The following is a 14,697-nucleotide window of genomic DNA, read 5'->3' on the forward strand; positions in this document are numbered from 1 at the left end:
ATGTCATCCACATATAATAAGAGAAATGCTACAGAGCTCCCACTCACTTTCTTGTAAACACAGGCTTCTCCATAAGTCTGTGTAAACCCAAACGCTTTGATCATCTCATCAAAGCGAATGTTCCAACTCCGAGATGCTTGCACCAGCCCATAGATTGAGCGCTGGAGCTTGCATACTTTGTTAGCATTCTTAGGATCGACAAAACCTTCCGGCTGCATCATATATAATTCTTCCTTAAGGAAGCCATTAAGGAATGCCGTTTTGACGTCCATCTGCCATATCTCATAATCATAGTATGCGGCAATTGCTAACATGATTCGGACGGACTTCAGCTTCGCTACGGGTGAGAAAGTCTCATCGTAGTCAACCCCTTGAACTTGTCGTGACCCTTAGCGACAAGTCGAGCCTTATAGATGGTCACATTACCATCCGCGTCTGTCTTCTTCTTGAAGATCCATTTATTTTCTATGGCTTGCCGATTGTCGGGCAAGTCAGTCAAAGTCCATACTTCGTTTTCATACATGGATCCTATCTCGGATTTGATGGCTTCTAGCCATTTGTCGGAATCCGGGCCCGCCATCGCTTCTTCATAGTTCGAAGGTTCACCGTTGTCTAACAACATGATTTCCAGGACAGGGTTGCCGTACCACTCTGGTGCGGAACGTGTCCTTGTGGACCTACGAAGTTCAGTGGTAACTTGATCCGAAGCTTCATGATCATCATCATTAACTTCCTCCCCAGTCGGTGTAGGCACCACAGGAACATCTTCCCGCGCTGCGCTACTTTCCGGTTCGGAAGGGGTGACTATCACCTCAACAAGTTCCACTTTCCTCCCACTCAATTCTTTTGAGAGAAACTCCTTCTCCAGAAAGGACCCATTCTTGGCGACGAAGATCTTGCCTTCGGATCTGAGGTAGAAGGTATACCCAATAGTTTCCTTAGGGTATCCTATGAAGACGCATTTTTCCGACTTGGGTTCGAGCTTTTCAGGTTGAAGTTTCTTGACATAAGCATCGCATCCCCAAACTTTTAGAAATGACAGCTTAGGTTTCTTCCCAAACCATAATTCATACGGTGTCGTCTCAACGGATTTCGACGGAGCCCTATTTAAAGTGAATGCGGCAGTCTCTAAAGCATAGCCCCAAAATGAGAGCGGTAAATCGGTAAGAGACATCATAGATCGCACCATATCCAATAGAGTGCGATTACGACGTTCGGACACACCATTTCTCTGAGGTGTTTCAGGCGGCGTGAGTTGTGAAACTATTCCACATTTCCTTAAGTGTGCACCAAACTCGTGACTTCAATATTCTCCACCACGATCTGATCATAAGAATTTTATTTTTCTGTCACGTTGATTCTCAACCTCACTCTGAAATTCCTTGAACTTTTCAAAGGTTTCAGACTTGTGTTTCATTAGGTAGACATACCCATATCTACTTAAGTCATCAGTGAGAGTGAGAACATAACGATATCCTCCGCGAGCCTCAACACTCATTGGACCGCACACATCGGTATGTATGATTTCCAATAAGTTGGTTGCTCGCTCCATTGTTCCGGAGAACGGAGTCTTGGTCATCTTACCCATGAGGCATGGTTCGCACGTGTCAAATGATTCGTAATCAAGAGACTCCAAAAGTCCATCTGCATGGACCTTCTTCATGCGCTTGACACCAATGTGACCAAGGCGGCAGTGCCACAAGTATGTGGGACTATCGTTATCAACTTTACATCTTTTGGTATTCACATTATGAATATGTGTAACATCACGTTCGAGATTCATCAAGAATAAACCATTAACCAGCGGGGCATGACCATAAAACATATCTCTCAAATAAATAGAACAACCATTATTCTCGGATTTAAATGAGTAGCCATATCGAATTAAACGAGATCTAGATACAATGTTCATGCTCAAAGCTGGCACTAAATAACAATTATTGAGGTTTAAAACTAATCCCGTAGGTAGATGCAGAGGTAGCGTGCCGGCGGCGATCACATCGACCTTGGAACCATTCCCGACGCGCATCGTCACCTCATCCTTTGCCAGTCTCCGTTTATTCCGTAGTTCCTGTTTTGAGTTACAAATATGAGCAACCGCACCGGTATCAAATACCCAGGAGCTACTGCGAGTACTGGTAAGGTACACATCAATTACATGTATATCACATATACCTTTGGTGTTGCCGGCCTTCTTGTCCGCTAAGTATTTGGGGCAGTTCCGCTTCCAGTGACCACTTCCCTTGCAATAAAAGCACTTAGTCTCGGGCTTGGGTCCATTCCTTGGCTTCTTCCCGGCAACTGGCTTACCGGGCGCGGCAACTCCCTTGCCGTCCTTCTTGAAGTTCTTCTTACCCTTGCCCTTCTTGAACTTAGTGGTTTTATTCACCATCAACACTTGATGTTCTTTTCTGATCTCCACCTCCGCTGATTTCAGCATTGAATATATCTCAGGAATGGTCTTTTCCATCCCCTGCATATTGAAGTTCATCACAGAGCTCTTGTAGCTTGGTGGAAGCGACTGAAGGATTCTGTCAATGACCGCGTCATCCGGGAGATTAACTCCCAGCTGAGTCAAGCGGTTGTGCAACCCAGACATTCTGAGTATGTGCTCACTTACAGAACTATTTTCCTCCATTTTACAGCTGAAGAACTTGTCGGAGACTTCATATCTCTCGACCCGGGCATGAGCTTGGAAAACCAATTTCAGCTCCTCGAACATCTCATATGCTCCATGTTTCTCAAAACGCTTTTGGAGACCCGGTTCTAGGCTGTAAAGCATGCTGCACTGAACGAGGGAGTAATCATCAGCACGCTGCTGCCAAGCGTTCATAACGTCTTGGTTCTCTGGGATTGGTGCATCACCTAGCGGTGCTTCTAAGACATAATCTTTCTTGGCTACTATGAGGATGATCCTCAGGTTCCGGACCCAGTCCGTATAGTTGCTGCCATCATCTTTCAGCTTGGTTTTCTCTAGGAACGCGTTGAAATTGAGGACAACGTTGGCCATTTGATCTACAAGACATAGTGTAAAGATTTAAGACTAAGTTCATGATAATTAAGTTCATCTAATCAAATTACTCAATGAACTCCCACTCAGATAGACATCCCTCTAGTCATCTAAGTGAAACATGATCCGAGTTAACTAGGCCGTGTCCGATCATCACGTGAGACGGACTAATCAAGATCGGTGAACATCTCCATGTTGATCGTATCTTCTATACGACTCATGCTCGACCTTTCGGTCCTCCGTGTTCCGAGGCCATGTCTGTACATGCTAGGCTCGTCAAGTCAACCTAAGTGTATTGCGTGTGTTCCGAGGCCATGTCTGTACATGCTAGGCTCGTCAACACCCGTTGTATGCGAACGTTAGAATCTATCACACCCAATCATCACGTGGTGCTTCGAAACAACGAACCTTCGCAACGGTGCACAGTTAGGGTGAACACTTTCTTGAAATTATCATAAGGGATCATCTTACTTACTACCGTCGTTCTAAGCAAATAAGATGCAAAACATGATAAACATCACATGCAATCAAATAGTGACATGATATGGCCAATATCATTGTGCTCCTTTGATCTCCATCTTCGGGGCACCATGATCATCTTCGTCACCGGCATGACACATGATCTCCATCATCATGATCTCCATCATCGTGTCTTCATGAAGTCGTCACGCCAACGATTACTTCTACTTCTATGGCTAACGCGTTTAGCAACAAAGTAAAGTAATTTACATGGCGTTATTCAATGACACGCAGGTCATACAAAATAATAAAGACAACTCCTATGGCTCCTGCCGGTTGTCATACTCATCGACATGCAAGTCGTGATTCCTATTACAAGAATATGATCAATCTCATACATCACATATATCATTCATCACATCTTCTGGCCATATCACATCACATAGCACATGCTGCAAAAACAAGTTAGACGTCCTCTAATTGTTGTTGCAAGTTTTTTTACGTGGTTTGTAGGTTTCTAGCAAGAACGTATCTTACCTACGTATGACCACAACATGATTTGCCAATTTCTATTTACCCTTCATAAGGACCCTTTTCATTGAATCCGTTCCTACTAAAGTAGGAGAGACAGACACCCGCTAGCCACCTTATGCAACTAGTGCATGTCAGTCGGTGGAACCTGTCTCACGTAAGCGTACGTGTAAGGTCGGTCCGGGCCGCTTCATCCTACAATGCCGCCGAAACAAGAAACGACTAGTAGCGGCAAGAAGAATTGGCAACATCAACGCCCACAACTTCTTTGTGTTCTACTCGTGCATAGTAACTACGCATAGGCCTGGCTCATGATGCCAGTGTTGGGAATCGTAGCATAATTTTAAAATTTTCCTACGCTCACCAAGATGCATCTATGCAGTATGCTAGCAACGAGGGGAAAGGAGTGCATCTACATACCCTTGTAGATCGCGAGCGGAAGCGTTCCAATGAACGTGGATGACGGAGTCGTACTCGCCGTGATCCAAATCACCGATGACCGAGTGCCGAACGGACGGCACCTCCGCGTTCAACACACGTACGGTGCAGCAACGTCTCCTCCTTCTTGATCCAGCAAGGGGGAAGGAGAGGTTGATGGAGATCCAGCAGCACGACGGCGTGATGGTGGATGTAGCGGGATGTCGGCAGGGCTTCGCCGAGCTTCTACGAGAGAGAGAGAGGTGTAGCAGGGGAGGAGGGAGGCGCCCGAAGCTGAGATGTTGCTGCCCTCCCTCCCCCCTTTATATAGGCCCCCTGGGAGGGGGGGCGCCGGCCACAACCCATCTAGAGGGGGGGCGGCCAAGGGGTGTGCCTTGCCCCCCAAGGCCAGTGGGGCGCCACCCCACCCTAGGGTTTCCAAACCTAGGCGCAGGGGGGAAGCCCATGGGGGGCGCCCAGCCCACTAGGGGCTGGTTCCCTTCCCACTTCAGCCCACGGGGCCCTCCGGGATAGGTGGCCCCACCCGGTGGACCCCCGGGACCCTTCCGGTGGTCCCGGTACAATACCGGTAACCCCCGAAACTTTCCCGGTAGCCGAAACTTGACTTCCTATATATAATTCTTTACCTCCAGACCATTCCGGAACTCCTCATGACGTCCGGGATCTCATCCGGGACTCCGAACAACTTTCGGGTTTCCGCATACACATATCTCTACAACCCTAGCGTCACCGAACCTTAAGTGTGTAGACCCTACGGGTTCGGGAGACATGCAGACATGACCGAGACGCCTCTCCGGTCAATAACCAACAGCGGGATCTGGATTTCCATGTTGGCTCCCACATGTTCCACGATGATCTCATCGGATGAACCACGATGTCGAGGATTCAATCAATCCCGTATGCAATTCCCTTTGTCAATCGGTATGTTACTTCCCCGAGATTCGATCGTCGGTATCCCAATACCTTGTTCAATCTCGTTACCGGCAAGTCTCTTTACTCGTACCGCAATGCATGATCCCGTGACTAACGCCTTAGTCACATTGAGCTCATTATGATGATGCATTACCGAGTGGGCCCAGAGATACCTCTCCGTCATACGGAGTGACAAATCCCAGTCTCGATCCGTGCCAACCCAACAGACACTTTCGGAGATACCCGTAGTGCACCTTTATAGTCACCCAGTTACGTTGTGACGTTTGGCACACCCAAAGCACTCCTACGGTTTTCGGGAGTTGCACGATCTCATGGTCTAAGGAAAAGATACTTGACATTGGAAAAGCTCTAGCAAACGTAACTACACGATCTTTTATGCTATTCTTAGGATTGGGTCTTGTCCATCACATCATTCTCCTAATGATGTGATCCCGTTATCAACGACATCCAATGTCCATAGTCAGGAAACCATGACTATCGGTTGATCAACGAGCTAGTCAACTAGAGGCTTACTAGGGACACGCTTTGGTCTATGTATTCACACATGTATTACGATTTCCGGACAATACAATTATAGCATGAACAATAGACAATTACCATGAACAAAGAAATATAATAATAACCATTTATTATTGCCTCTAGGGCATATTTCCAACAATTACTTCTTCCTCGTATTCCCGTAACTCCCCGGTACCCCGAAAAATAGCCGAATCACTCGGAACCTTTCCGATGTCCGAATATAGTCGTCCAATATATCGATCTTTACGTCTCGACCATTTCGAGACTCCTCGTCACGTCCCCGACCTCATCCGGGACTCCGAACTACCTTCCACTACTAGGAAGAGGGCTATAGAGGGAATGGCCACTAATGGCGCACCAGACATGTGGTGCGCCATTGCTATGTAGCAGTGGCGCACCATGTGCTGGTGCGCCATTAGTGTGAAATACACTAATGGCGCACCAGACACACGGTGCGCCATTAGTAATAAATTTTAATTTTTTTTTATTTTGCCAGACATACTAATGGCGCACCAGGACATAGTGACTAGTAATGGCGCACCAGCAACATAGTGCGCCACTACAATATTTTTTTTTATTTTTTACTTTTTTGCAAAACTACTAATGGCGCACCAGGGGCAGTGCGCCATTACTAGTTTAAGCTAGTAATGGCGCACTGCTCCCCCGTGCGCCATTAGTGTATATTTCATGGACACTTGATCTCGATCCCCCTCCATCTCGATCGCTATCCCACCTCGCCAGATCCGGTCCCCCTCGCCGCCGAGCACCCCCTGCACCCTCTACCCCGCTCCACCGGGCGCCGGCGCCGACCCCCCGCACCCTCCCCCGCTCCACCGCCGCCGACGACCCACCGTACCCTAGCTCCCCTGCTCCACCGCCGCCGATGACCCACCGCACCCTCCCCGGCCCGCTCCACCGCCGCCGACGACCCCCCGCACCCTCCCCCACTCCATCGCCGCCGACGACCCACCGCACCCTAGCTCCCCTGCTCCACAGCCGCCGACGACCCAGCGCACCCTCCCCGGCCCGCTCCACCGCCGCCGACGACCCCCCGCACCCTCCCCGGCCCGCTCCACCGCCGCCGACGACCCACCGCACCCTCCCCGGCTCGCTCCACCGCCGCCGCCGACCCCCCGCACCCTTCCCCACTGCACCGCCGCCGACGACCCACCGCACCCTAGCTCCCCTGCTCCACAGCCGCCGACGACCCAGCGCACCCTCCCCGGCCCGCTCCACCGCCGCCGACGACCCCCCGCACCCTCCCCGGCCCGCTCCACCGCCGCCGACGACCCCCCGCACCCTCCCCGGCCCGCTCCACCGTCACAAATTATTACTGTTTCTGTAAAAAAATTGTTACTGTTTCATATTCATATTCATTTTCTAAAAAAATTATTAGATGCAACAAAAAATAATAAAAAAAATTACTTATGGCGCACCTATGGCTGGTGCGCCATTGCTACATAAAAAAAATTTACTAATGGCGCACCCGTCGTGGGTGCACCATTGCTATGTAAAAAACATTCTAATGGCGCACCGCTTCGGGGTGCGCCATTAGTAAGTTTCCCCCCTTAGCTAATTCCTCCCCTCTCCCTCGCCAGTCCACCCGTGCGCTCACCTGACTCACGACGCCGCCGCCCCGACCCCCGCCGGACTCCACCCCCGTCGCCCCCGCGCCCCCGTGCCCCCCACCACTACAGCTCCCCCGCGCCGCCGCCCCCGCGCCCTCCACAACTGCAGCTCCCCCGCGCTGCCCCGCGAAGCACGTGGCCGCCGGCCTCCCCACGACCAACCGAGGCGCCCAGGAGGACCGCTGCCGTCTTCCTCTTCGACTACGAGGACCCGGACGAGCTCGGACGCCCTCGAGCCATCCCTTCGACGCCGCCGCCGCCGCCGACCCCGACCCCAACCCCGACCCCGACCCCTCCGGCGACCGGCCGCGCCCGCCCAGGTACCTCTCCTCCTTCCTCCTTCCTCCTTGTCCAGCGCCCGCCGCCCCGACAGCATCTCCAGCAGCACCTCTGAGCAATTTGTTCCACTTGTTCATGCAAGCTAGTAAAACTGTTGTTCTTCTTCTTGCTCCTGTGATGGATTTTCTGAACCTTACATTCGTTCCTGCACTAGTACTTCTTCTGCTCTGTTTAAAACTGCTCTTCTCTTTTTGTATTAGTCTCAGATAAGCAAGCATGATGCAATTATGATCTGGGCAACCGCAGATAAGTAGTAGGAGTAACTATGTTTGTAAATCAAAATTGCTTCACTCCTCGTGATAATCTGCAGATTCAAGTTGTGGCAAAAAAATGTTCTGTCTATTTACAGTGTGGAGTATATAGTTATTACAGTGTCAATGTTGATGATTTACAGTGTGGAGTAGTCATATTTTTCTTTGAAATCTAAGTGCAATTTCTCTGTCTTGTTGCTAACTGAATTTACAGTACTAAGTGGTCTCTAAATTCTGCAGTATTTATGTTCATGACTTTACTGAACTATGTTGTCTTTTCTAACAGTGCCTTGATTTAAATAGTTATATTTTAGCTTCATGGTTCTGTGTAATTTGTGCCTTGATTTTCTGTCATCTCTGAATTTTGCTGTTCCTGTGCTTGCTACTCCTTAATTCACACATGTACAGGAGGTACAAGAGGTTAAATTGAATCTAACCCTCCAATGTTATATGTTTTGAACTCCTTCCTGAAATCCCTTCTATTATTTTTATCCCAAACAAGTACCCAGGTTTATAAAGATCTAGTGAGCATTGCCAGTGTTGGGGAGGGAGTGATTTGAATTGGTTTATGTGACTCATCCTCATTAACTTTTCTCTCTAACCTTTTTTACAGTACAAATAAATTGTTCCTTCTTCTGTATTTGACCACTGTTTATTGTGGTTTTGATTTTGTTATAGTGTTCTCAAGTATAACAACATAGTGGGATCATTTGTCAACATAGTGGGATCATTTTGCAGATTCCAGCAAACAACATAGTGGGATCATTTGTCAAGGCTAGCATCGGAGTGCTAATTTACAGGTATAAATAGATAAAAGATTCAGAGTGTAGCTCTTTGTGCTCCCTGCATCCTTTTTCTGAGCTGTTTGTGCTCCCTGCATCTTTCAGCTCTCATTTTCAGTGGAGTTGTTGAATTATATGCTCTTATTGGACATGTTTTACGTGTTGATCCATCAATTGCTAGTTTGCTGGGTTTTGTCTGCGACCATCGTGTCGTGATGATTTTGCAGGTACCCCGAGAGGCCCTTGAGTTTGCCGCAATGTCGATTAACTTCCGTTCCGGCAAATTCGGGTACTCCATATGTCCTATTTTCAGCAAAGGTCATGCTGAAATTTTCCGTGAATTTTAGCATGACTTTGCTAAAAATAGGACATATGGGGCACTTCCGACTAATGCATGGGCCGGGGTATCTTAGTACTTAATTAAGTAGGATCAACTGCCTCTTGTGTTATTCATATAGAAGTGTGATATCTACTCATAGTTATTACTAATGTCAGTTGCTCGTCATCGATAAACCCTAATCTGGTAGGATGACCTACTAAAAAAGCCCATACCACATATTCTATTTGGATGGGCGTGTTTTCACCACACTGTGGATTATCTTATTGGACCCAACAGAGATGATGTAGTTTTGAATTATGAACATAGGAAATGTCGTCATCGGACGACGAAAGTCTCCCGGGGGAGTGCGACTGGTGCCACGACGGTCGAGGTCTGTGCGACAGGCCTCACCTGGACGATGATCGGCGCTTCAGCATTAAGCTCGAGGAGACCTTCGAAGTTGAAACGGTACGCAACGACGACAAGTGTTTTTTGCATAATTAAGCATGACTTCAACTATTTCAATGTGTAATTTCATCTTTTACAATTCGAGTATAGTTTATCCCATGCCATGCAAGACGCTATGTCTTGGAGAGGATGGATTTTGAAGATCATGAAAATTTTGAAACAAAGAAAATTCACCTAAGGACACATCATGATGTGGATTTTGAAGTAAATCTATATAATGCTGAGAGCGTAACCCATTTTGGTTGCAAAAATTGGGAAGCATTTTGCAAGGTGTATGGTTTTGATGAGGGTATGCTTGTCACCATGGATCTTGGTGATCCTGGCATCGACCAAGACAATATGGACATTTGGGTCCTTGTTGATACGCCTCCAGTTCTACCGCTATGTGAGTTTCTCAAACATAGTTAATTATTAACTAATCTATATTTTTTATTTCAAAATAGTTGACAACTTATTTCCATTGACAGCTTATTTTGATTGTTCAAAAAATGTGCGGAAAATGGTAGACAAAACCCACTACACCGATGGCTCCGAGTTAACTTATCAGGAGAAAAATCATCTGGTCGGATTTTGTACTGATCTTGAGAATTACAATATCTACAATCAAACTCCTCAACATTATGGTCAATACGTGCCACTAGTGCACGTGTTGAACTACGGTAACTACCATGGAGATACCCTGGTAAGATTTTTTACTATTACGACATCTGTGCATCTTTTGCATACTTCTAAAACTAGTACATCATTGCTAACTATGAAGTTATTACTATGTTTTTCAACAGAGAATCCCAGAGGATTGTGTGCCTCATTTGATGTATCAGAATGGCAGCCTTCAAGTTTTGAACTTATATCCAGGTCATCCTACAAATCTCAACTGTCCATACCGGATTTCTAGAAGAAGTGGAGACATGCTAATCAGAGAATGGAAAAAATGTATGGACAGTCGTAAGGAGGTTCTTGGAAGCAAAAGGAAGCGCCGCGCAAGAATTCGAGACAGGATGATCTCCATTCTCCATAATGGAGAGTCAGGGTCTATATTGTTTTATGCTATTTTACCTTAAATAGGGTATTTTAGGTCCTGCCTAATACTGATGATCATGTGCTAAGAACAATTAAGTAGGGTTGGTTCGATGACTATCAGGATGATGATCGTATGACTTGTTATTAATAACGAGTAGAAGTTGTATGATGAAGATTAGTAGGACTTGTTAGGATTAGTATTAATTCCGACAAACTCGCTACTCGCGGTCTCGAGACTTGTAATGTTCTATCTTTGTTTGGTCTTTTGATTTCAGAGACTAATATGATGAATTGTATTCGGAGACTAATATTCTATTGTATTCGATGAATCTGCTGTTGCTGTGTGGTGCTGTTTATATTCTGTCCAATAATATATTTTGTAATCTGTGCAAATATCAGAAAAGAAAAAAAAATCCCTAATATACATACTAATGGCGCATCACCCAAACGTGCGCCATCAGTATGCCAAAGGATACTAATGGCGCATCACCCAGCAGTGCGCCATTAGTATGGCAAAGCACATGCCCACTGGGAGGCATACTAATGGCGCACCGGGGCCTATACTAATGGCGCACTGCCCGGTGCGCCATTAGAGTACCAGATACTAATGGCGCACCAGCGGTGCGCCATTAGTAAAAATTACTAGTGGCGTGATGCTAGTGGCGCACCAGTAGTGCGCCATTAGTAGGCAAAACTGGTGCGCCACTAGTAAGCCTTTTTCTAGTAGTGTTCGGTACATCAAATCACATAAACTCATAATACTGATCGTCACAGAACTTTATGCGTGCGGACCCTGCAGGTTCGAGAATTATGTAGACATGACCGAGTCACGTCTCCGGACAATAACCAATAGCGGAACCTGGATGCTCATATTGGTTCCTACATATTCTACGAAGATCTTTATTGGTCAAACCGCATAACAACATATGTTGTTCCCTTTGTCATCAGTATGTTACTTGCCCGAGATTCGTTCGTCGGTATCTCAATACCTAGCTCAATCTCGTTACCGGCAAGTCTCTTTATTCGTTCTGTAATGCATCATCCCGCAACTAACTCATTAGTCACATTGCTTGCAATGCTTATAGTGATGTGCATTACCGAGAGGGCCCAGAGATACCTCTCCGACAATCGGAGTGACAAATCCTAATCTTGATATATGCCAACTCAACAAGTACCATCGGAGACACCTTTAGAGCACCTTTATAATCACCCAGTTACGTTGTGATGTTTGGTAGCACATAAAGTGTTCCTCCGGTATTCGGGAGTTGCATAATCTCACAGTCATAGGAACATGTATTAGTCATGAAGAAAGCAATAGCAACATACTAAACGATCAAGTGCTAAGCTAACGGGATAGGTCAAGTCAATCACATCATTCTCTAATGATGTGATCCCGTTAATCAAATGACAACTCATGTCTATGGCTAGGAAACTCAACCATCTTTGATCAACGAGCTAGTCAAGTAGAGGCATACTAGTGACACTATGTTTGTCTATGTATTCACACATGTATTATGTTTCCGGTTAATACAATTCTAGCATGAATAATAAACATTTATCATGAAATAAGGAAATAAATAATAACTTTATTATTGCCTCTAGGGCATATTTCCTTCAGTCTCCCACTTGCACTAGAGTCAATAATCTAGTTCACATCGCCATGTGATTTAACACCAATAGTTCACATCGCCATGTGAACAACACTCAAAGGATTTACTAGAGTCAGCGATCTAGTTCACATCATGATACGTCTCCGTCATATCTACTTTTCCAAACACTTTTGCGCTTGTTTTGGACTCTAACTTGCATGATGTGAATGGAACTAACCCGGACTGATGTTGTTTTCAGCAGACTTTCCATGGTGTTATTTATGTGCAGAAACAAAAGTTCTCGGAATGACCTGAAACTCCACGGAACATCTATTTGGAAAATAAGAAAAATCACGTCAGGGGGCTCACACCCTGCCCACGAGGGTGGCGGCGCGCCTGCCCCCCTAGGGCGCGCCACCCTACCTCGTGGGCCCCCTGACGCTCCACCGACCTCAACTCCATCTCCCTATATTCACTTTCGGGGAGAAAAAAACAGAAAGAAGGATTCATCGCGTTTTACGATACGGAGCCGCCGCCAAGCCCTAAAACCTCTCAGGAGGGCTGGTCTGGAGTCCGTTTGGGGCTCCGGAGAGGGGGATTCGTCGCCATCGTCATCATCAACCATCCTCCATCACCAATTTCATGATGCTCACCGCCGTGCGTGAGTAATTCCATCGTAGGCTTGCTGGACGGTGATGGGTTGGATGAGATCTATCATGTAATCGAGTTAGTTTTGTTAGGGTTTGATCCCTAGTATCCACTATGTTCTGAGATTGATGTTGCTATGACTTTGCTATGCTTAATGCTTGTCACTAGGGCCCGAGTGCCATGATTTCAGATCTGAACCTATTATGTTTTCATGAATATATGTGAGTTCTTGATCCTATCTTGCAAGTCTATAGTCACCTACTATGTGTTATGATCCGGCAACCCCGAAGTGACAATAATCAGGACCACTCCCGGTGACGACCGTAGTTTGAGGAGTTCATGTATTCACTATGTGCTAATGCTTTGTTCCGGTACTCTATTAAAAGGAGGCCTTAATATCCCTTAGTTTCCATTAGGACCCCGCTGCCATGGGAGGGTGGGACAAAAGATGTCATGCAAGTTCTTTTCCATAAGCACGTATGACTATATTCGGAATACATGCCTACATTACATTGATGAATTGGAGCTAGTTCTGTGTCACCCTATGTTATGATTGTTACATGATGAACCGCATCCGGCATAATTCTCCATCACCGATCCAATGCCTACGAGCTTTTCACATATTGTTCTTCGCTTATTTACTTTTCCGTTGCTACTATTACAATCACTACAAAACACCAAAAATATTACTTTTGCTACCGTTACTTTTGTTACCGTTACTTCCATATTACTTTGCTACTAAATACTTCGCTGCAGATACTAAGTTATCCAGGTGTGGTTGAATTGACAACTCAGCTGCTAATACTTGAGAATATTCTTTGGCTCCCCTTGTGTCGAATCAATAAATTTGGGTTAAATACTTTACCCTCGAAAATTGTTGCGATCCCCTATACTTGTGGGTTATCAAGACTATTTTCTGGCGCCGTTGCCGGGGAGCATAGCTCTATTCTTTGAGTCACTTGGGATTTATATCTGCTGGTCACTATGAAGAACTTGAAAGACACTAAGACAACAATTTATCCCTCAACTACGAGGGAGGTAAGGAACTGCCATCTAGCTCTGCACTTGATTCACCTTCTGTTTTGAGTAAGCTTGCGACACCTAAACCTGCTTCTGCTATTCGTTCTGATATGTCGCATGTTATTGATGATGCCACTTCAGCTATGCATGATACTTATGATGAAACTACTTCTATGCTTGATACTACTGTGCCACTTAGTGAATTTCTTGATGAACAAATTGCTAGGGTTAGAGAGAAAGAAATTATTGAAACTGATTATATTGATGAAAGTGATGATGAAGACTTGCCTGTTATTCCTGAGGGTTATATTTTTGAAAAAGAAGCTGCTTTAGCTATTTTAGCTTGCAAAGATAGATATGAGCTCAAGAGGTTATTAGCTAAATGGAGGCAGCAATCTCTTAATGCTAGAATGAAACCTGACCCTGCTTTTGCTACTTCACCTATCTATGTTACTGGGAAGGATTATGAATTCTTTGTTGATGCTGATATAATTACTTTGGTTGAATCTGATCCTTTTCATGGCTATGAATCTGAAACTGTTGTGGCACATCTTACTAAATTAAATGATATAGCCACCCTGTTCACTAATGATGAGAGATCTCGCTATCTTTATATCCTTAAAATATTTCCGTTCTCATTAAAGGGTGATGCTAAGATTGAAGGAAATATGCCCTAGAGGCAATAATAAAGTATTATATATTTCCTTATATCATGATAAATGTTTATTATTCATGCTAGAATT

The sequence above is a fragment of the Aegilops tauschii genome, chromosome 6 (assembly GCF_002575655.3).
Source record: "Aegilops tauschii subsp. strangulata cultivar AL8/78 chromosome 6, Aet v6.0, whole genome shotgun sequence".
NCBI classification, from domain to species: Eukaryota; Viridiplantae; Streptophyta; class Magnoliopsida; order Poales; family Poaceae; genus Aegilops; species Aegilops tauschii.